Here is a 23,239-nt window from a genome sequence, read left to right as displayed (position 1 = left end):
CAATGCTTTTTTTGCCTCTGTCTTCACTAACAAGGACAGCTCCCAGACTGCTGCGCTGGGCATCGCAACATGGGGAGTAGATGGCCAGCCCTCTGTGGAGAAAGAGGTGGTTAGGGACTATTTAGAAAAGCTGGACGTGCACAAGTCCATGGGGCCGGACGAGTTGCATCCGAGAGTGCTAAAGGAATTGGCGGATGTGATTGCAGAGCCATTGGCCATTATCTTTGAAAACTCGTGGCGAACGGGGGAAGTCCCAGATGACTGGAAAAAGGCTAATGTAGTGCCAATCTTTAAAAAAGGGAAGAAGGAGGATCCTGGGAACTACAGGCCAGTCAGCCTCACCTCAGTCCCCGGAAAAATCATGGAGCAGGTCCTCAGGGAATCAATCCTGAAGCACTTACACGAGAGTAAAGTGATCAGGAACAGTCAGCATGGATTCACCAAGGGAAGGTCATGCCTGACTAATCTAATCGCCTTCTATGATGAGATTACTGATTCTGTGGATGAAGGGAAAGCAGTGGATGTATTGTTTCTTGACTTTAGCAAAGCTTTTGACACGGTCTCCCACAGTATTCTTGTCAGCAAGTTAAAGAAGTATGGGCTGGATGAATGTACTATAAGGTGGGTAGAAAGTTGGCTAGATTGTCGGGCTCAACGGGTAGTGATCAATGGCTCCATGTCTAGTTGGCAGCCGGTGTCAAGTGGAGTGCCCCAGGGGTCGGTCCTGGGGCCGGTTTTGTTCAATATCTTCATAAATGATCTGGGGGATGGTGTGGATTGCACTCTCAGCAAATTTGCGGATGATACTAAACTGGGAGGAGTGGTAGATACGTTGGAGGGCAGAGATAGGATACAGAGGGACCTAGACAAATTGGAGGATTGGGCCAAAAGAAACCTGATGAGGTTCAATAAGGATAAGTGCAGGGTGCTGCACTTAGGATGGAAGAACCCAATGCACAGCTACAGACTAGGGACCGAATGGTTAGGCAGCAGTTCTGCAGAAAAGGACCTAGGGGTTACAGTGGATGAGAAGCTGGATATGAGTCAACAGTGTGCCATTGTTGCCAAGAAGGCCAATGGCATTTTGGGATGTATAAGTAGGGGCATAGCGAGCAGATCGAGGGACGTGATCGTTCCCCTCTATTTGACATTGGTGAGGCCTCATCTGGAGTACTGTGTCCAGTTTTGGGCCCCACACTACAAGAAGGATGTGGATAAATTGGAGAGAGTCCAGCGAAGGGCAACAAAAATGATTAGGGGTCTGGAACACATGACATATGAGGAGAGGCTGAGGGAACTGGGATTGTTTAGTCTGCAGAAGAGAAGAATGAGGGGGGATTTGATAGCTGCTTTCAACTACCTGAGAGGTGGTTCCAAAGAGGATGGTTCTAGACTATTCTCAGTGGTAGAAGATGACAGGACAAGGAGTAATGGTCTCAAGTTGCAATGGGGGAGGTTTAGGTTGGATATTAGGAAAAACTTTTTCACTAGGAGGGTGGTGAAACACTGGAATGCATTACCTAGGGAGGTGGTAGAATCTCCTTCCTTAGAAGTTTTTAAGGTCAGGCTTGACAAAGCCCTGGCTGGGATGATTTAATTGGGGATTGGTCCTGCTTTGAGCAGGGGGTTGGACTAGATGACCTCCTGTGGTCCCTTCCAACCCTGATATTCTATGATTCTATGATTCTAAGGGCCTTCTTACATTGGACTGACAGTGTATAGGAGTCTTAAAGCGGGACAACATGTAATTTGCACCTACTTTAAAGCAGTGTAAAAGGGTACATAATGTAAATGAGAATTCAGGCCTGTCTCTTACACTTCAGGTCTTTCCATTTTCTTTTTCTTGTTCTACCTCATACCTCCCTAACTGAATGAAGATCTGGATGGTCCTCTCTCCTTCCGTCTCCACCTTGCCCCTTTACTGACATCCTGCCAAGTCCATTGTAAATCAGCTGAACTCCAGGATCCAACCTTAATTAAACACACTTGGGATATATCTATACTGTAAATGTCTTACCAATATTTGAACACCTCTGTACCAGTGCAACCAACGGTATAAACTCTGTGGTAGAGTGGGCATAGGCAGTTTAAGATGTTATGGTAGTGAAATCCCATGCACTGAGTCTACAGTGTTCGTAGCACCACTGCTCAAAAACTAGTACGAAATTCACTAGGGTAGACAAGGTCCAGGTACCCCACTCTGCTTTGGAATTTCTAGCAGTACTGCTACCCTTTACTTAATATAGATAGGGTATCTGAAGCCAACTGAGTAGTTTACTTCTTTGCATGTTATTACCCAAAATTCCCTTCCATCCCACAGCTGTTTCATAGCAGTGCTGTTCTCTTGGGAACAAACTGAAAGGTCTGTGCTTGCTTTTGGATGGAGAGAGTTCCTTACTATGTGTTGTGTTGTGACAGGCTTTTTCCTATGTTTTAGCCTCCAAACCTTTATCATTTGTATTGTCTGTACCTGTGTGGAGAGTGTATATGTTATAGGAAGGGAACCTCTGTTTACGCAAATATTCTGTCAAAGAATAGTTGTGTACTTTGAGGGAGACCTCTAGTTGTACTTCTATGTAATGAATTATTTTGCTTATCAAACTCAGCAATCTGAGTCAGACAGTAAACTGAAATGATCTGTACAACAAATCTTAAAATCATTATAGGTCTTTAAAATGTCACAAAGATTCAAAGGGAAGGCAGCCAATTTGCCTGGTAAATTAGCTGCAGTCAAGAACGTGTTACCTTCAGTAGCTTGTCTAAGTCTCTGCACGGTCGTGGCTTCATTGCCTCAAATGTCACTTAAAGTAAGAGTAGTTTTTATAACTACACATAAAAGACAGGATGGCTTAATGAAGATGATTTCTTCATGTGTCAGAATGACCCCTTTGTTTCTCATCTTACTCTTTTGTTGCCTGCAGCTAATCTGCTTTTGGGTTATCAGATCCTGGGATCTGACAATGCTGATTCTAGCAATGGCATTCATCTGGAATGCTGCCTTTTGTTTACTGGTTTTACCAGGCCTCAAATGCTTTCTTTGGTCATCTGGTGTCTCCACTAATGTGATTTGCACTCTCACGCTCTGCAGGTAGTCATGAGGTTTTATATGGGAATTAGACTATGGCCTGCCACCCTGGTTGCTAATGAATCCACAGGGTAGTCTGTTTTTGTTTTGCTTTTCCAACTTTCTTTTAAAAGACAAACTGTATTCTGTTTGTGTTTTTATAGTCTCCTCATTGCTTTGGACTTTAACTTTTAGAGTAGATTTACCAGCTGTGTTGTAAGAAACGTAGTAAATTCCATTTCTTATGGAGCCATTTACTTTTGGTTCAAGGCTTATAAATATATACAGAAAGATGTATTGCCACTTTTAGATCTTCAGAGTTTCTTTATAACTATCATTTGTTTTAACAATAAATATCCCTCATATTTTTGGATATCTGATTATAATACTGGGAGATGGATCACTTTTTAAAAAATGTTGTATATCTAGACTAGAAAAGTGAATCTGTATAATACATAGGGAAATGGAAGTGTTTTAATAATTAGGTTGCAACTGAAGTCTTATCATTCCATAAGCACAATTCAGGAAAGAGTAAAGCTCACATTTATATTGTTGAGCTGGGTTATGATCTTGAACCACCATAGACAAAAGAAAACAGCTGAGGGGTAAACACAAGTACAGTTGTGTAACAATGGGCAAAAGTACTAAGCTTTTTGTTCTAATAGTGTGGGGAAATTACTTGTGATTTTCTTTGTGGTTTGTTTAATTTGAAAAGAGAACGGGATTGAACGTAACACCTGAGATTTCATATATCAAATACCATAGCAGTTGTGCATTATGTAATGTTAGTAACTCCCCCATTCCCTTCTTTTTCACATTAGGGAAGACAACAGGCTCTCAAATGCTTAGGCCTGGTCTGTACCAAAAACTTAGGTCAACCTAGCTATGTCGCTAGGTAGCTGAGAGATGCATTTAAGCTGACCTAAGCCCTCATGTAGAAACTGCTTGGTCAGTGTAAGAATTCTTCCATTGACCTATCCACCGCCTCTCGAGGGGGTGGATTTACTCTAGCAGTGGAAAAATCACTACAGCTGTGCCTCTGTAGAACTTGTAGATAGATATAGCCTTAGGTGTTACATTTGGAAGAAGGTCAGATGCTGAAGCCAACATGGGGTCTGGGCCTACAAACCCTCACTCAGTTCCATTGATTTGAATGAAGCTACTAGAGTGATCAGGAGTCTTCAGGAGTAGTCCTACAAGTATGTAGAGGCTAGCACATGACTCCAAAGTACATTCTGAGCGCGACAGGTTTCAGAGTAGCAGCCGTGTTAGTCTGTATTCGCAAAAAGAAAAGGAGGACTTGTGGCACCTTAGAGACTAACCAATTTATTTGAGCATGAGCTTTCGTGAGCTACAGCTCACTTCATCGGATGTCTCTAAGGTGCCACAAGTACTCCTTTTCTTTCTGAGCACAATGTGTATAGTTTTAACTGCCACCTTCATCATTTTAATTTTTCTTTCAATATATGGTATCATATTTAAGTTTTTTTCTGAACACAGAACTTTAAACATTTTCATGATTAAAGACTGAGCATAACTGAGTGAACTGCATAAAGGGTATAGAACAGGCGTGGCCAAATTGCAGCTCATGAGCCTCATGTGGCTCTTGTACAGTTAGTGTGCCTTGCTGAGCCCCCCACCCATCCCCCATTCTTTACCTACCAGACTGGGGGCGGGAGCTTAGGGCTTCTGCCCTGCAGCAGGGTTGTGGGGCTAGGAGCTTCGGACCTGCGGGGAGTGAGGGAGTCTCAGGGCTTTAGCCCCGCAGGGAGGCATCAGGGCAGAACCCCTGTGCCCCAGCAGGCGCCACCCTGTGAGGAAGTTTGTGCGTGTCTTGTGACTCTCAAACTTCTGAAGATTATTGTATGTGGAGGGTCAGTAAGTTTGGCCACCCCTGTTATGGAATCTTTCTGGTGAAAGACTTAGTATATGTAGGAATATAAATTCAACAGTAAAGTGGCAATAAAACTTCCCACTAGCCTAACTTAAATCTTGAGCCATGGTGGAGAGAGCAACTAACAGGTTTTGTTTGTTTGTTTTTCTTTCTGCTTGTGTCTTTTTAAGTTGGAAAATTTTAGCCATTAAAAAAACCACCCTCAAAACCAAAATTTTGTGCAAACTAATGGCCGTTTCTCACTCAAGGAACAAAATAATACAATAATGGACAATAAAAATAGGAGTTTATGTTCTCTGACAGGCCAGTTCTGTACCATTTAAATCAGTGACAGTTTTGCCATTGACTTTAGTAGGTATAAGATCTGGTTTCTACAGTGGACGAATGTATTGGAAAAAATAAGGGTTGGGGAAGTGTCATTCATAACACACAGAATTTGTCCTTGATAGTTTGCCATATTTTTTATGCATCACAATTGATGACAGGAGCTGGAATTTCTGATCAAAGAATAGCAGCAACATTATTTAGTGTTTGTTTTACTGAAGAAAAATGTTACTGTGTAAAGAATGCAGTTACAGGATGTATTTAATAATGAGGGTAGAACATATAAACTAAGAATAAATCGATTGAGTCATAGTGGCCTGACAGCTGCATAGAAGGTCCTTGTGACCTAGAGGTTTGTGACCCATGAAATTCCCACTTTCCTTGGAATTGGTAATCTATATTGAAATGCAGAAGTTTGAGAAAAGCTTTGAAAGTTACATATTGCATGGCCTGAAGTATCAAGTAAAAGTATAATTGGGATATGAATATTAAGTTGAAAGTGTATTTATGCTAGTTGAAATTATGGTGGGGCTGGATTCTGACTTCACATAGGTGTTACACTAGTGTAATTCCATTGACTTCAGTGAAGCAACAACCGATTCTCACATGTGTGAGATCAGACTAAGGACCATTATATTTGTAGTCAAACAGCATGCTAAAATAATATAAACTTCAAACATGGTGGTTGATGCTTGATTGCTTTTTGACTTTATTTTATGAACTTGTGTGCCAAGGAGTTGAACCCAGAATTTTGCTTTATAAGTTGTTGGTGCATCTGACTGAAAGAGACAAATTATGCAAGTAAGGGCTTGTGTCAAAGAGTTGTTTATAAAATGGTATATATCCAAGGCTACAGGATTTCTTTTTCTTATGTTGGCAGACAGTCCAGAGGCCAAAAGGAAGATAAATCACAACTGGCCCCCTCTCTCATTTTTGAAATGGTTCAACCCTGGGGTTTAGCTGAAGGACTTAAGGAGTTTTTGAAGTGCAAATGGGTTGGTGAAGGGTAAACCTTTTCAGAGTTTCATTTTGATGGATTTTTTTTTTTTTGTGTGTGTGTGGATTTCTGGCACCGGCTGTGATCTGGGAAGGCCAGGGTTTTTTTTGTTTTGTTTTTGATCAATCAAGCAAGAAGAACTTGCCATGGGGGCGTACATTCTCTGCATGCATATTGATCCTATTGTGTTTAAAAGTAGTTAATTTAATCAAGGCTTTTTGAAACCCTCCCCAATAAGACTTGCATTAATGGAGCTGTCATTTCAAGGTCATGCTTTAGTGTCAGTAATTAGTATTAATGACAAAAGTTACCTGTAAGTGAAATGTTGTTAGCTGTTACACTTACTACTTATTAGGTTGTTGGGCTAATTAGGGTGAGATCAGGTTCTAAATATATGCATTTTTTAAATGTTCAGTGTGAATAAAAATGGTGCTCTGTCATCAGGTTAGAGATTAAGACTGTCTTGATTGTTTTCAAGGTATCCTTTCAGCGGTATTGGCTGAAGTCAGGTATTGTTGTAAAGCATATTATTCATTTTACAACTGAGATTTTGCAGTACAACTAGGGAAACATATCTAACCCCCGTTTTTTAACTCAGATGTGTTTTAATATGAAATGTATATTTGAAGAGAAGTTACCCAAAAGTGCAAACTGTCTGTGCCTTCCATCAGTTTCACTTGAGCTAATGAAGGACAACTTACTCAGTGGCTCTTAATATATAATTAATTATTTCCCCCAACTAATACATTTTACCTATATGATGTGTAAAATTCAAACTTATGAAATATAACTAGTTCTTTGTTACTAAATAGGTTGCCAAGGAAAATATTCTAAAAATTGTGAGTGTGTGTACAATACAAGCATGCGCACACATGCACTGGAATGAAAAATAATTTGAAGTTTTATAAGTGGCTCATTGGCCATAAAGCCATTGAAATAAATTATGGCAAGCAAACTACTCCCATCCCCCATGTTCTCTTTTCTTTCACAGAACCAATATGGTCAAAATCTGTTTTGGTTTTTTTTTGCAATAGGTTTGTCCCAATGTTTATTTTGTCAAGGTGGATGTGAGCTGCAAAATTCAGATTTGGATTTCACACACCCCAATATTCAGTGGTGTTTGGATCCAGATATTTGGTTTGACCTGCCATTCACAGTTTTGGATTCCCACATTCTAGTCTCCTCCTTCCAGATAAAATGTCTGCAGGGTTCACAGCCAGTGTTTTTGGTTCAGGTCTATTTCTGTTATTTATGACCATCTGTCTCATTTTACACAATCTTTAAAATATGTCATTTGGAAAAAATGGATGGCTTATGAACTACAAATACTTTCTCTTTCAATGTTCTTAACAATTGAACTGATAACTTCAAGATGTACGAGTGGTCACTAGTATGATATCCTGCATTGTCTAATCAAAAATAGATAATCTTCGGTTCAGTTTTGGCCCAGATCCTACCCAGAGATCCACCGTATTGCCAATCCAAAGTATTGAAAAATCATGAATCAGGCACCCCCAAATCCTGAGACTGATTTTAGAATGATGAGATTTTATTAAGTAATCAGTTTTGGTGGTTTAATTTGTCTCCTGTATTGTTTTGTTTTTAAAAATCTTTTAGGGTTCAAGTTTTACTTCATAATGATGTGGGCTGGAACCTTTTTTAAAGAAAGCTGAGCTTTCTCACCTATTCACATGCCACCAGGAGAAGAGGCTTTAAAATAAAATAACCCACATATTATGAGGCTTCTGACAAAATTGTGATAAATGGCAAAATTGGATCCCAGTTCAGAGAGGGGATGCTCCTCCACTGTACTATTTTCTCTCCATATCTTCCGCATATCTGGGACACTCCTCTTCCCCTCCCCGCCGAGAGCTCTGCCTGGATCAAGATCTGTATGGGCTGTGGTGTAGCTTGGGCAGGCCAGAGCTCTGAAGACAACTGCATGGCTTATTCCACAAAGGCCCTCCCACAAAAATGAAGTTTTTCTGCAAAGTTCCTCCTTTCAAGGGAGCACTCAGTTGCAAGTGAGGCATTGGCTAACAGTGGAAGCCTTGGCAACATGGCTAAATGGCACAACCCAGGTGGTGGAGGGAGCAGGGATCTTGGAGAGCATGTGGGAAGGCAAACCCCACCCTCAATGGACCTACTTGGGAGGAATTCTGTGAGGTGATAATCATTGGGTCTTCCTGCTCTTTGGGGTTCTGGGCCATGGTTTTTACTGAAGAAAGAGACATTCTGGTCCTTTTTTATTTAACTCTCTACACTTTGGATGCTCTTAATATGAGGAAATGAAACCATATTACATGGCACCCTATGTAGAAATGATTATATTAGAGCTTGGGTACCGAGGGCCCAATCCCGTATCAGGATCTGCTAATGTGGACCTTTGCATCTGCTGAAGTCAAAGGGATGCTGTGTAAGTGTAGGGGGCTGTGCTAGTGGATCTTGATGCAGGGTCAGAGCCTAAGGGCAGGTCTATACTTAAAACCCTGCAGCAGCAGCTGTGCTGCTGTAGCACTTCAGTGAAGACACTACTAGTTAATCCACCTCTGCGAGAGGCATGTTGACAGGAAAACATATCAACATAGTGCTGTCACCAGCGGGGGTTAGGTCGATTAGAATTATGTTGCTCAGGGGTGTTGATTTTTCACACCCCTGAGCGACATAGTTATATCAATATAAATTTATAGTGTAGGCCTGGCCTAAGAGTGTACAATTTCCCAAGCATTACTCCAGTATTTATATAAAAAATAACAACAAAAAAAGTCTCCCAACAAATTGGGGAGGATATATCTGATGGTATGTTTTATAAAATCTTGTTTTTTCTGCTCATTTCAAAAAAATTGAGAAATGTTTGTCATGAAGCAAATTGCATATGGCCATTGAATTTATGGCAGTGTTGTGTTCGGCTTTTTTATTTTGTTTTCTCATTACAGACAGCATACCAATTGTAAATTGCCATGCGACTAATAAATATGGTAAAGAAGTGAATGTTGTGATCACGTCAATAGTAACTCATGAGAAAAAATTAGATCACAAGATGTTGGGTTAATTGGCCCCCTGTCTTGACCTTTGTTCTGTGTTTCTATATGGTTTTTGTCTGTAATGCTCATGTGACCTCAGCAATTTTGTATTCTGCAGTCAAGGTTATTTGCCATTATTGGGTGAAAACTGAATATAAGATGCTTTTTAAAACCTTGATGGCAAGGAAGGAGAAGATTTCCTTGCCTCCACACCATCCCTTTCATCAGAGAGGAAAGATTGAGTGTTCATGTCATCTCTCTCATTAGTTTGTGGCTGGAAGATGTTAATGTAACCTTGTTGTTGTTGTTGTTGCAGAAGAGATTTATAGCACCCCTCAGAATTGTTTTTATTTTTTCTCCTGAATTATAGTTTGTGTAGTGAATGCTGTGTTTATTTTATGAGTCAGATGTTTATATTCCAGATTGAAATTGCATGGTACGTTACAGTTGGTGTTAGGAAATATCTCTTAAAATAATTATTCTTTGCTATTTTAATTGAAAAATCTGTGCTAAAATGTGCAGGAAAACTGAGTTAAAATTTTGTTGAGCTGTGGTGTTGACCTGTAGTAAACAATATTTATTTGTGAGCCAAAGAGTTAATACTTCTGGGATTAAAATAGTTACTTGAAGAAGCAGCTCAATCTCTCTCACACATGCGTGTGCTTCCTGTGCCTGTGAATTTCCCTCAGAACACAAGTTTATCTTTATGGAAAAGTCCCACAGAATTTAATTCATAGATGACTTGTCTGTAGAAATTTTAAACCATCCTGTAAAATTTAATTACCAAATAATTGTGTTCTTGCTATAGAACTCAATAGCATGAGTTCTATACATTTTAAAATTGTGCAGAAAAGCCATCATTCTTTATTGAATTTTGTACAGCTTTTAGAGCAATTTATATGGAATCCTATCTAGTTACTTTTTAAACCTATTGGTTTCATCCCGGTTAAATGTTACAGGACTCTTCCATAAGAGTAAATAGTGAAAAGACCATCGGCAACAACAACAGGGGGTGGGGAGAAGCACTCTTTTGTGGCTTTGATTGTGTCAGATTCCGTTCCTTTGCAGTCATTTTCTTTTTTCACTTGAGAGGGGTTTATGGTGCAGTGTCCGTCACAACCCCATCTTAAAGTTGCAGTTGTATTTCTCTCTTGAGTTCGTAGAGGTGATGTTATCTTTTGTTCACTCAGCAGTATGGTCATTCCTAAGAGCATCTGTCACTTGAGGCATTATAAGATGGATGGGTCTCAAGTGAACTGCTGGCTGAAGCAAATGGTGAAAATAAGAAAAGACAAGGGGGTTGGGGCCTTCAGAGATCAGAGAGGACAGACAACAAGGAAACACTGTTAAAAATCAAGAGTAAGCCAAGCAATACTAGAAGAAAGAATCAAGATTGATCACATGTTGTCATATTCTAAGTGTCTTGGAAACTAAGATTCTTCTATGGCTGTAATGATCTGAGGAAGTTTTCTATATCATGGTAAAAATTTATTTGCTTGGCTTTTATATTTTATTTGGACATGAGGGATTGTCAGAACAGTGTGGTGGATTATGAGGAAGAAATTGTGCTTTTTATTATAGGTTTCATTCTAACTTCAGGAGAAATTTAAATTTTGCAATATTCAAAACAAAAAATCCTCCCTCCTCCAAAAAAACCCAGCACATGCTGGTAACACTATTTTGTTTATTTTGGTGTGTCTGTCTATACTGGATGTGCTTACATGTCTGCCGCGTGCCCTCCCCCCATTCTGTTATATTGAATGCTAATTTCGTTTTGTGCAACAGCAATAATCCAAAACCGAGAATATCAATAATTCTGCTTTTGGAGATGCAAATGAAGCTGTTTAATGAATAGAGTGCATCTCATAGTGTTTAATGTAAAAAGGAAACCGTTCTAATACAAGTTCTCTGACTTAGTTGGACTAATTAGGTTTGACATTTTGAACTGAAAATGAAAAAAAAAAATTTTTTTTAAAGCTGCAAAGGTCCCAGTTTGCAGATCCAGTCAGATAAGGACAAAATGAGTTTTTACTTACAGAGGAGCCAGTATATGACGAGGGGTGGGGAGCGATCTAGGCGGATGTTGGCTTGAAAAATTATTTTGTCACATTGTTTGGCGTTAGTCCACGAGGGGAAGCACGGGTTGAAAGGCAAAGAAATTAAGATGATTAGAAGGTTTAAAGCTTCACAAATGGTGGAGTATCTCTCTTCTCAATGGGTGTAAATAATAGATGAAAGACTAAGAGTGACAACAAAGGATCAGGGCATTTAAGAGGATGTGTGCAGCCTGAATAGAGGTCTGTGGCCTAGGGCCAAAGGTCTTAGCTTTGGGTGTAATTAGAAGAAAATACAAAAATGTCATTACTAGCAGGTGAAATGTTCAGCACGTGGCCAAAAAATAGCAATTTCAGACCCGAGAGCTGTTCGAATTGGATTACGGGACTGTTAAAAATCATGAAATTCTTTGCAGAGTCTTATGGTTTGGTCAGAAATGATGTGGTTTAATCTTATTGACCATCTGTGATAGACTTCCTGTTTGTAGCATGGTGAGGTAGTGCAGCTCAGAGTAAGAACTAGAGTCCAGGGGAATGTGTAGGCTTTTTTTGTGTTACAGTGAAACACATTTCTCCTGATTAAAATAAGAAATATAAGGAATAGTTTCAATCTTTAACAACCCATTCCTTTTTTAGGATTGTGGAAAAGAAGAAACAACTCAATTATATTGTTGGGAAAAATTTTTATTTCATTTCAGAGACTTGTTTTTGTATTATTAATGTGCTTTCTAAAATTATTTTATACGTTATCTGACAATATTGGGTCAAGTTGTGCCATCAGCTTTAAGCAGAATATCCCACTTGCAACCAGTTAGGAAAGTTCTCCTTTAAAATCTGCCGGCAGTGTGGCCCATTATTGTAAAGAAAATGAATTGACTGGAGTGACTAGGAAGCGCTTGTGTGGAGATATAACCCACTCAACAAGAAGTCTATTTAAGGCTTTCTCTTCTGATAACAAATCTTATGTATAGTAATAGAATAAATGCAAAGTATCATAGAATATCAGGGTTGGAAGGGACCTCAGGAGGTCATCTAGTCCAACCCCCTGCTCAAAGCAGGACCAATCCCCAATTTTTGCCCCAGATCCCTAAATGGCCCCCTCAAGGATTGAACTCACAACCCTGGGTTTAGCAGGCCAATGCTCAAACCACTGAGCTATCCCTCCCCCAAATACATGTTTTAGAACTTGACATTTTTACTTGCTGTTTGCTACAGCCCTGTTGCCATCCTCTTGGGCATTTTAAGTATATTTATCTTGTATTAAATAGAATTTTTGCTTAAATTATCTTTACAGAAGCAGTTTGCATGTGGGGGAGGGGAGAAATCAGCAATCCATCCTTTGACTTAATTTTTGTCTGGAAATAATTTTTGGTCATTACTGTATACCCTAAACAGACATAAAGATATATTATTAAAAGCAATAAGTCTGAAAAGTAATCTCCTTAGGTTATCACCAAGTACTGATTGTTCTCTGCTTGGAGAATTTTTCCTTTAAGTGATTATTTCATGCAGTACTAGGTCCTAATCCTGTTACCATTGCAGTGAGTAGCAAAGTTCTATTTGACCTCAGTGGTGATGGATCAGATCCTTACTCTGCAGAAGGAACGGATTTTGTTGGAGGATTGTCCTTCGTTGTTTAATGGCATAGAAGGAGCCACAGACATACTGCAGAAAGTGCCATATAGATTATATGGCTATTTAAAAAAACCAAAACATTTTTCTTCTTTTTGTCAGCTTGTGCGTAAAGTGAAGAAAGTGCTGTAGGGTCTGTAAACATATAATTAAGAACAGGATCTATCTGAGAAAATCTCTGTACTGACCAGTTTTGCCATATGTGAACTTTGATAGGCAGGTTTTAATGTCCTGTTGAGGCAGGTTTTAATGTCTGGTTGCTAACTGTATAATATGTTGGATCTGAACTGCCATCAATTATTTTGTTTTTTCCCCCCTCATTATTTTGCAGGTGTTTAAGAACTTTAAACGACCTAGATAACGTGGCAGCGGGTTACCCTAAACTCTTAGCTACAACCCTTAATCATGAATGCATTTCAAAAAGGTTAAAAGAATACAAGAAGGTACTGTACTTACCTCATGTGTTATACAGAATATGTGATGTTTGTTTTTATCTCTCTTTGTCTTCAACGTCCACTTTTTAAATCTGTGTTTTGAGAAATAGGAACTGTAAAAAGGTGTTCTATTTTGGTACTATTGTGATGCACTTATTCCAATCTCCTCCCCCCCCCCAAAAAAACCCTCAAAACATTAATCGATTCACTTAATTAAAAGAGGTTCGCTAGAAAAGGCTTATCAGTATTGCCAAATACGTTCTTTTCTACATATCAGAAATAGCCTCAACTTTATTATTTTGTTATAATTGTTTGATTTCACTGCCATCCTTTACTTGATGTTTGACCTCATAACTCTGCAAGTTTCCAAACTCTGCTAGCCAAATGAATGCTTAGGAAGTTGTGTGCATATATGTATATACTACACACACACATGCTGTATGTTTTTTTTCTGCAATCTCAGAAGAGTTAAAACAATTTGGGTGGAGAATTTGAGTTCTCTAGTTGAATTTTACAGTTTATAAAAATAGATGTGCACTTCCAATTGAGAGCTTCACAGTAGTATTTTCTGATTGGGAGAGGCTTGACTTATTCAAAATAGTACATTGGACTCCTATAGTTTCTTGTTGTATTTAAATGACCCAGCATTTCCAGGAGGCCAAAGATCTATTCCTGTTTTATGACCTGTTATATCCTTGGGGCAGGGGCTGCACTGAGGCCCAATAGAGCAAGAGGGTCATTGCCACAGTCCAGGTCCTAATTGTTGCTTCATAGTTACCACACAGATACCAAAACCTGCTCTCTGTAACATTGTAGCTGGGAACATCTGGAACATAGTAGTAGTCTGAGAGGGGAAAAAAAGCCTCTTGCATTTTGTTTCACCAGGTGCTAGGAGGAAGCAATATTAGACTTTTTGATACGGGAGGCAAATTCTGTGGCCCCTGAAGTTAGGCGACAACAATTGAAGAGGTCAAAGGACAGCTGAGTGGGGTCAATGAGACACCATGGGGTGTATTTTGTTACTTAGTAAAAGGAGCAGCATCCTAAAACCTTAAAGGATTCTCTTGAAAATCTATGTTGTGAAAAGGTTTTATGAGTCTGATGGCAAAAAGTGCTGATTTATCTACAGAATGCTTGCTTTTGTCTAAATGAAAGGATAATCCTTACCAAATGTTGTCAGCTATCATAGTGCAGTCATTACAGGTCTGAAAGGACCGTTTAAGCGTACTTCAGCTTCCCAAATGAATATCATTGTAATGTTTCTCTGTTTGAAAAGAATTCTGAACTGTTTATTTTCTGAGCTTTTCTCCTTTGATATCAACGTTAACACAGTGAGCAAAATATTTGAAAAAGCTGAAAGAAAATTTTTTATTTATAAATTAAAGATTTCTATTCCTTAGGGAGGTTTCTTAGCTTCTGTAAATTCTCTGTGTGTTTCTTGTAAGAGGAAAATCTTAATTTACCAGCATATAGTCCAGTCTAAACTGTAGCTGATTTTAATCCATTAATACTTGTTCAGTGAATGTTTAAACTTGTTAAACTAAGCTTTTATTTGTTTATATAATTTGTTCTGTGTATTTGAATGAAAGAGAAAAATAGTTTTTGACTAAGGAATGCCTATAATTTATTTGGCATTATCTTTTTTTATTATCCACAAGTAATTAATTCTCAACACTTTTCACTGAAGCAGATAGGAAACCAATGTCAGAGTCAAGACCTTGTAAAATATAAGAAAAGAAAATGTAGTAAAGGTTGCCCTCTTTACAGGGAAGGGGGTGGAGGAAAGAGTATATGCGTGTGGTAGAAAAGAGTTTTGCCGCAGCTCACAACCAAGGTCTCAGATTTTGACCCTACCATCTTATACAAGCAATCATAGTCACAGTAGGAAGAAATAGGTGTTCAGAAGACAGGAGGTGATGGTATTGTTGTTATAACAACTGTAGTGTCTTGATCTTTACAAGAATACAGCAGAAAGAGTGGCAATGAAATAATCTCTGTAGCTATGAAAGAATAGGAATCAAAGATATATAGTTTCATGTAGAAAAAAGAAATGCTTGTCTTTTTTGTGAAGCACAGTTGTCCAAAAGGTTTAATTATTACACCTTTAAAAGTAATGTATACGGATGCTTGGCATGATTTATGTCAAGGTTAAGGCACCTTTAAACAAATATCTTGGAAAAGGGTAACCTACTAAAATGCAAATTGCCTATTAAACACAATCCCTGTTTACATAACACTTAAGTTTGCTTCAAAACTGGCACATGCTATTAAATTTTCTTGATACCCCATTGTCTCCTGATGAGTTTAGGATGAGGCATATGTCTGAGGAGTGTGCAAGGGGGAGGCACAGCAAGTTGGAATGTCAGCCTTCACTTTGATTTTCCAGGCCTCCACCAATTAGTGTTGAATTTCTGTACAACAAAATAATGATAAACTAGTCTATAGTAAAAGATAAAAAAATGTTATTTACCCAAGAGAGTGGGCTGGATTTTATCATAGAAACTGGATGGACCTAACTTCTCCAGTCTTGCACCAGACTACCACTGTCTCTAAATACAAAGCTAGATTCTTACAAATACATGTATAGGAACTTGTATCCATCCAAGTTCACGTACATATTAGAAAAGGCATAGATTAGACTGCACCAGTTGTGCTACGATCTTTAATATTGTTTGTAACAATGACACTTAACATATATAAAATGGAGATCATATAGACCTCTGTAAAGTACTTAGCCATCCACTGATGAAAAGTGCTCCATAAGTACCGTATAAGGTATTCATTTTTTTTAATGGAGTTTGACCTGCTAGACAGACAGTTTTACAGGTAGCATTTATATTCTATTGTGTAAATATGCAAGGTAAAGTATGGTGAGGTGTATTTTCTTCCTATTGGATGCTGACATTTAATGGAGGTTTTATCTTCATGAATAAAAGGGTGAATAGAGCCTATATGTGGGAATTATGACTAAGTGATGGTTGTGTGGCAGCTACATTATGTCTAGATTGTAAATACCATTAAGAAATTTTATTTTGGGGAAAAATGAGTAGAAGATGCACAGCAAAATGTCTAAAGTAAATAATTTAGTCCTGTATAATTTCTTCTTCCTCTCATCTGCAAAACCCAAATGCACTAGTTAGCATAGTGAATGATGACTATAACAGGAACAATACGAGCATTTGAGATTGTGTATTCATTCCTATATTACATAAATTTGTTTGGTTTAATTTTTTAGTTAAAAACTGTTTTTTTTCCTATCATGAACCATTGTATGACATTTTATAGTTTAGAAAACAAATATAAATCCTGAAAATAATTGTTTGTCTTGGGATTGCTGAGGTGGTCTTAGCTGAGAGAGGTAACACAAATGCAGATGGCTGTACTTTTTAAGAAGCTTCCCTGTATTTACTGTTTTAGTTTTGTTCTGTTGGGTTGCTTCTGTGTCAGAAAAACTGGTCTCCTGTGACACCTTGGAACGTCGCACGGTGCGTACTAATGATTTGCATCTTTGATCTCTCTCAGCCTCTGGTAGTTCCAGATATTCTTGACAGATTTGTTTATTTTACAGAAGAATTTCTGGTATTTCTGGGAAAAGAGAAAGTAAAGACTCAACCTTGACACACGATAAATGCATGTTACATAGAAGAATAAATAAGAAAAAGCCATTAGGAAGAAATCCACAAAACATTCTGCATTTTCTGATCATTTCCACCAGAAAGTAATGAGAGAGAAGGATTTATTTAATAGAAATGAAATGAACCATGTGGCCACTATTACTCAACAGTGTAAGGCTGTTTCACAGAAAATTGCTCATCCAGCATTAACCTTGACATAGTTTTGAGTTTTGTGGTTTTTAAGATCTCTGTATACCCATATTTTCTTTGTTCGCTTTATTAGCGCACTGTTTTTGGCAAAGAAATAGCCATGAAAACAGATGTCCAATAATTTTATTTTGTTGTTTGGAGCAATGGCTGAACATGCTTAAAAGAAGTGTGATTTGTTAATATGCCTGTTGACTGCAGAAGACTGTAGTGGAGTATCACATACTAAAAGTAAAGGACAAAGTGTACTTTTGTTCTGTTCATATTTTTAATGAAGAATTTTGGAGAAAGATGATGTTTATGCATTTGAAGAGAACTGTTTCTGAACAGTTCTTATTTATAAGCAGTTGAGGATCCAGTCATAACTGAATTTATAAGTGGTCTGGCACAAACACTAAGCCAAAGATGTGTTTTCTAACTCCTTCAGTGATACTTTTTTGAAGCCTGATTAAAAACAAGGAGAAAAGTATTTATTAGCATTGCATTGTTTGTACACAAGGCTGTAAGGAATTGCTAATAAATTTGCTTACTTTTATCCAAGCCTGTTAGACGTGGCAATTTGATTTCTCTGAGTTGTTTGAATTTTTTTTTTTTTTTTTAAGAATTACTTTGTGGATTTTTTGTTTGTTTGTTTTCAAATTTATTTTTAGAGGGGGAATGTGAGAGAACAAACCTTGATTGTGTTTTTGGTAGAATTACACAGATGAAAAGGAGGTGTAAGATACAATGTATCAGATCGTTACATGCAATATGGCCAGTTTGTGCCACATCTCACTTCTGGCCCATTTTGGCCACAAAATCTATCTAATTCTTCTTGGGAGAATAAATAACACCAGTGTAAGGAAAATGCTGAAGTGGCATAAAGCCTGATGCAGGAGCTAATGTGCCCCACACCCTACCTGCTGCCAGCATAGTACGATAAAGCGCGTGTGCTTAGAAAAGAATGAGTGTAGTTGAAAGACTGATCCTGGGCTGCATTTTCAGTCCTTTCTGTCTATTACAGACCAGCCAAAGTCTCTAACATAAGGTATGTCTACACCAGTGGTCCCCAGCCTTTCTTGTGGGAATAGCATATTGCTATTCCCAGAAGACTGTGGTGGGCACCAGACACCCCACCACCAAAATGCCACTGAGAAACTGCAGTGCTTCTCGGCGGTATTTCAGCAGTGGGGTGTCCTGCGGGTGCACAAAAATGCCCCGGCGGGTGCCATGGCGCCAGCGGGCACCGCGTTGGGGACCCCGGTCTACACTGTATGCCATTGGCTGTAGCATATATGCAGCATTTCTCAAATGCGGCCACCAGGGGCTTTTCTTATGGCCACAGCCTCTTGGGCAGTGATTGGGGGGGCGAGCAGCGAAGCCACAAACACCAGAGGAGCAGGCAGCCAGTGTGAGTTCACCACCTTCCCAGGGATGGTGGGGCTCAGGCTTCTGGCTTCAGCTCTGGGGTGGCAGGCTCTGTCCTCTGGCCACACAGCAGCAGGCTCCATCCTACGGCTGCGGCCTCTGGCCCTAGCCCCGGGCTCACCACCCCATCGTCCCTGGACCCTGCTGCCTCCCCTGACCCCTTGCTGCCTCCCTACCCACCTCCCCATTCAAGGCTTAATTTGTCCTCTGGCTTACCAGGCCTGAGTAAGTCTGTTGTGAAAAGTGGTATTTGTATGTTTGTTAATATCACTTTACACTATCTTCTAGCTATCAGATCTGCTGCTGTGAAAAGTGATATTAGCAAACATGCAAATATCACTCTTCACAGAAGCAGACTTACTAGCTAGCAAGTCATAAAAAGAGCAACCGAAAAAGCAAAAAACCAACCAACCAAGAACAAAAGACAGGAACAAGCAAAGCACGTTATATGTGTTTGTTTTCTGTTTAGATCCAGTAAAGAATACATACAACTGTACATTATTTTTATTATTAGGTCTGCAAAAAAAACCCACATAAATAAATTACACTGATTGGACCTGTGTATGTGCATATTTATTTGTTTTTTTCTAAGGTTAATTAAATATTTTAGGAAAAAGTCTGAGAGCAGCCACCAGCAAGAGTTCGTGGCCACATTCTGAGGCCACCATAATTATGTTGTGAGAACCCCTGAGGGTATGTGTAGCTACAAGCCGCAGTGAAAAGTGAGCTGCATCCACAAGCTACATGTGGGCAGTGAAAGGCTCTGGCAGTGGAGTCGGTAGGGAAAGGCTCTGGCAGCTCCCTCCTGTCGGAACTGTTCCCCACAGCAGCAGGGAAAGGCTCCACCAACACGCAGCTGCAGGAGCCTTTCCCTACTGTCTCCTCTCCGTCAGAGCCTTTCCTTGTTACCGGAGCCTTTTGCTTCAAAGGGAAACAGTTTCCGCCAGTGGGGAAACAACACAATGCTATACTACGATATAGACAGGGAGGCACTGCTTGGTCACGTAGAGAGCCGTGTGAGGGAAATACTGTAAGATTCTGGCATGTCTTTATTTACCTAAGCAGTGCTGCATCGTCTACACTACTAGGGGTATGTGACGTGTATGTATTCTACCAAATCTTTGCAAGGAGTGTAGACGTACCGTTTGAGCAGCCCTTAGACCAGAGTGTAATTGTCTTAGTTTGCAACTAGGGAGATTTAGGTTAGCTGTTGGGGGTGGGGAAACTTTCTGCATATAAGGAGAATTAAACACTGCAACAGACTAACAAGGAGATTGTGAAATCCCTGTCATTTGGAAGTTTTTAAGAACAGGTTAGACAAATGCCTGTCAGGGATGGTCTAGGTATGCTGGTTCTGCCTCAACACAGGGGGGAAAGGCTAGATGACCTCTTGAGGTCATTTCTATGATTCTGTATAAAATATAGTATGCACATAACATGTACTTTCATGTTACAATATTTAAAGTTATTCGTTCATTCATTTCATAGTCAAAATGTTTGCATTAAAATTGAGCAAAACTCAGGAATCACTTCAATGACTGTTTTGCTCTTTTAAGGACAACAGAATTTGGTCCAATGTTATAAATTTAATTTGACTTTAGATCGGAAAGTACTCTGTATGTATATGTGTCTTAAGTTCTTTTAGCACCACATCACTTCTGTGCAGACACAAGTACCATCCTTCACACAACCCGTGCCTAGTGTTTTTGCTCTATGATAGCTTATGTTGAGTGTACACATAAATAAACTGGTGGAGTTAATGTTTTTCTTTTCCTTCCTTCTATTGTTGTTGTGCCTATTTACTAAGAAAAACTGCATTCCATGAATCTTGCAATGTGCTTCATTCCTAAATCATCTCTATGCCATCCAGGGATGTCCGATCCCTCAGAATAACCAGCTGGTTGGTTACACCAGTTTTCCTGTCCCTTTCTGCCACAAGAGCAACACAAAGGGGTTGGAATGGGCCCAAGGATGTGACCCCTGGTTTGACTGAGATCATAACCTGAAGTCCTGAAATATCAGCAAAAATTCTCATCTTGTAATATTTCCTGGCCAGGAAGTGGAAAGTACAGACATCACACTAGAAGATTCCCAGCTCAGTTTTGAAGACTCAAGCAGTGTAGATAAGATTATGAACTACATCTGATTTTGTGCACAAAGCTCTATATGGGACTACCTAAACTACATAAAATTACTACGGAGCATAGTGACACATTTTCAAAATACAAAATGAAAACAAGCTGGATCTCACTGTGTTGCCCACTACTGTGAACGATTTTGCTGGACAAGACTTTGCTATTGAATTCTTTGCCTTTGTTGCTTATCATAGGATAGGGGTGTAGATTATTCTCTGCTATATTGGACTCTATATGACCCCATGTATTATGATTAGGTGAGAATCTACTGACTTTTGACCAAAACCACACTGAAAAAGACTCTTCAAATGTTTGTGAGATAAGAAAAAATTCTGGTAATGAGAATACTTCCAAATTTGAGTGGTCCTCCTGACCTGTTTCCTTAGTAAGCAAGCCTTTTTTCCAATTGCTAGGGACAAGGCTGGTTACCTCCTTTAGACTTAAAAACCTCCACTTTTAGCTCTGACAAGGTCAAACTATTTGCTAACTGTTGTCACCTCTGCTGTATGTGTTTGTATGGTAAAAATAGAGAGAACCTAATGATACCCTACTGTAGGAAAAGAAAATGTTTTAAAAACAAAACCCCAGCCAGAGCATCAAGTAAAAGGGATGGTACTGTATGGGTGAAACCATACAAATTACTAGATATAAGCTAAACAGAAAATTCCAAATAATATGTTACAGTATAAACAGTTTTTGGTCTTCCTTTCCCTATGAGCTTCCCTTTGAGGTATAAAAGCCGTAAATAGACCCAGGAGTAGCTCAGTGCTTTTGCCAACGAAACTTCTTTTCTTTTGAAAGAAAATTTTTCCTCAGGGTTAGACTAGATCAGATCCTCAGATTATGCATTTTAGAGAACTCTGTTACGTTATTAGGCTAAAAACCAGGTAAGGACTTTGATATATCCAAGCTAGAGTAGAGTGTTTGCATCAGACTTTGCATTTGTTATCAGGGCAATTGTAAAATTGCTTAAAAAAAACCAACTCCTAACTTCATCAAAAACCCCACCTCAATTCCTCTTCATAGCCTTTGAGGTCATGACCCACCCAGAGGCCAACTGGTGTGTATATCTAGTTTATACTGATGACCTGATTTATTCCTTAGCAGGGCCTTCACTTAATGCGTGGCTTTACCCTGAAAAGTTACTGAGTAACAACACACTTTCCTATTCAACAGATCTTATTGTATGTGTGTTCAGAGGTATGCCTGCCTGCTTTTCTGACTAAAATAATCTTTTAACTGCTTTTTACTCCTGCTGGCACTGCAGAGCCAATACTGTAGCACTATGAGAGAACAAGGTTCTATTCCTCTGTATGCATCAGCAGTGATGTTGGCTACTTAATTCCAATGTCTTACAACTGTGCGAGCCAGTTGAAAGCAGTGGGACTGCACAGACCATGCAGTTGAGATCCTTACTTTAAACGACAAGGCTCTTTTGAGAGTTGAAAGGAAGCTGGTCTGCAGTCATGGTGAGCAAGCCACTACATATTTTCCTGTGTTCTTCACTGGACAGTTTGGAGATATAGCCCTAGAAAATGAATCCTTTTTAAATGTTAAATGTTGTTAGCTCTAATTTTCCCCCTTAATGAAAGACAAGCTGGAACGATGAAGACTGCTGCAAATCATGGATTGTCCCCACGAGTAAATCAATGTTTCACTGTCAATGACTCCTGGCATTAAAAAGTTTCCTTGTTAGGGAGCAGGTGATGGGAAGCTCAAACATGTCTGCTTCTCTGTTCTCTTACAGGACCTCAGTATCTAGATCTGTGGTGTGAGCTCAAAGACCCCATCCAGCTCTCCTGGTCTGTTGGTGCAGGAATTAAGGAAATCTTCCAGCTGCCTGTAAATGCTGTACAGTGAAGTTTTCAGCTATTGAATATCACTATTACATGTGAGAGATTGGTTCCATTCTGTTGTGCTTTTGCACTCTCCAGTGCTGGCAGGGTCCCAAGACCTCCCTTGTTCAACAGACAGCACAACATAGTCATGATGCTGTAAGACCTGGAGCTCCAAAGCCATAGCCATATATTCTCATTCTCGGTGTAAAATGTGTCTGAGGGAGAGAGGAATTTCAGCAAACCATGGATGAACTTGACTTGTATGCACTACTCCTCTTAAAGAATGGATTTCTGCTGATATTTTATCTTACAGGGATATATTAACTTTCAGGTTACAGGAGGCGAATTTGCTCTTCCTGGAAATCGTAGAGGTATATGAGGACCTTTTATTTTTCTTCAGAAATTCTCTTCAATTCACCAAACCACTTTAAAGAAAACCATCTGTGAGCTCTTGTTTGACCAGTTACTCATTTTGTTCTCAAATTTCAGTGTCCCACCTTAATGTCCATAACGTCCCATAAATGAGCAATAGCACTCTTTCTTCTTCTCTCATCTCTGGCCCTTGGCTTGTCTATCAGTCTCTTTTTACCAAATTATGTTTTCCTAAGCTGTTTTT

The 23,239-nt window shown here is 39.3% G+C and overlaps 1 protein-coding gene across 1 annotated transcript in view; it reads left to right on the top strand.

Annotated features, from left to right (window-relative positions):
- The window catches only part of GREB1L (GREB1 like retinoic acid receptor coactivator), a 231,082-nt gene that overhangs the window by 90,485 nt on the left and 117,358 nt on the right, over positions 1-23,239 (top strand). The window contains exon 3 of the mRNA XM_074944514.1: positions 13,320-13,431. The gene's annotated coding sequence lies outside the window, so the exon portion shown is untranslated. The remainder of the gene's footprint in view (positions 1-13,319; positions 13,432-23,239) is intronic.

This window comes from Natator depressus, chromosome 2 (genome assembly GCF_965152275.1).
Source record: "Natator depressus isolate rNatDep1 chromosome 2, rNatDep2.hap1, whole genome shotgun sequence".
Lineage (NCBI taxonomy): Eukaryota > Metazoa > Chordata > Testudines > Cheloniidae > Natator > Natator depressus.
This window is presented reverse-complemented; position numbering and strand designations above follow the sequence as displayed.